Source organism: Schistocerca cancellata, chromosome 3, assembly GCF_023864275.1.
Source record: "Schistocerca cancellata isolate TAMUIC-IGC-003103 chromosome 3, iqSchCanc2.1, whole genome shotgun sequence".
In the NCBI taxonomy this organism is placed as follows: Eukaryota; Metazoa; Arthropoda; class Insecta; order Orthoptera; family Acrididae; genus Schistocerca; species Schistocerca cancellata.
In genome coordinates, this window is record NC_064628.1 from 33984901 (window position 1) to 33986077 (window position 1177).

Genomic DNA, 1177 nt, shown 5'->3' on the forward strand with positions numbered 1-1177 from the left:
GATGCAGGAAATAACTGTCTGCAGTGTATAACTTCCTCCAGATGGTGCAGTATCTCTGAATGTATTAACTGCACTTATTTATCAACTCCCTAAACCTTTCCTACTTTTGGGAGACTAACGCCCATAACCCCTTGTGGGGTGGCACCCTGATTACTGCCCGAGGCAGAGATGTCGAAACATTACTATCTCAGGTCGACCTCTGCCTCTTAAATACTGGGGCCACTACACATTTCAGTGTGGCTCATGCTAGCTACTCGGCCATTGATTTATCAATTTGCAGCCCAGGACTTCTCCCACTATCCACTGGAGAGCACATGACGACCTGTGTGGTAGTGACCATTTCCCTATATTCCTGTCACTGCCCCGGTGTCAGGCCCATCGACACCTGCCCAGTTGGACTTTAAACAAGGCGGGCTGGAAAACTTTCACCTCTGCTGTCACCATTGGCTCTCCCCACATGGTAACATTGATGTGATGGTTGAGCAGGCGACTACAACAATCGTTTCTGTGACAGAAAACATGATCCCTCATTCTTTAGGGAGCCCCAGTGAAAGGCAATCCCTGGTGGTTGCTGGAAGTCGCTGAAGCAATTAAGGAGCGTCGGCAAACTCTACAGCGGCACCCTTCCCTGGAGCACCTCATAGCTTTTAAACGGCTCTGTGCCCTCGTTCACCAACTTATCTACTGATGCAAACATGACTGCCGAGCACTTTGCTGATCACTATGCTCGAGCCTCTGCATTGGAGAATTACACCCCCCCCCCCCAGCCTTTTGCACTTTCAAACAGCGACTGGAAGGAAAGTACTCTTTTTCACTACACTCCACAGTGAATCCTATAACGCCCCATTTACAGATAGTCATTAGCGCCCAGTCTGTGACTTAGGAAATGGCAAAAAACGAAAATGGAAACCAGCAGCAATTGGAACGAAACTCAAAAACTGGAGAAACTAAAAGAAGAAGGAAAGCTTAAAAATCCACTACAGAAAGGGGTTGGTTGTCCCCAAAAAGATCTTCAAATGACTGATGTCATCTCACTGGCACTAATAAACTCAAGAACGCGATCAGCCGAGCGCGTGTCATCTGCTAAAATGGACGACATATCAGGCGACAGCTGTAGACGGGCGTGTAACGGAGTAAAATAGCGGCACTCAATTAAAAGGTGTCTTACCGTCCACAG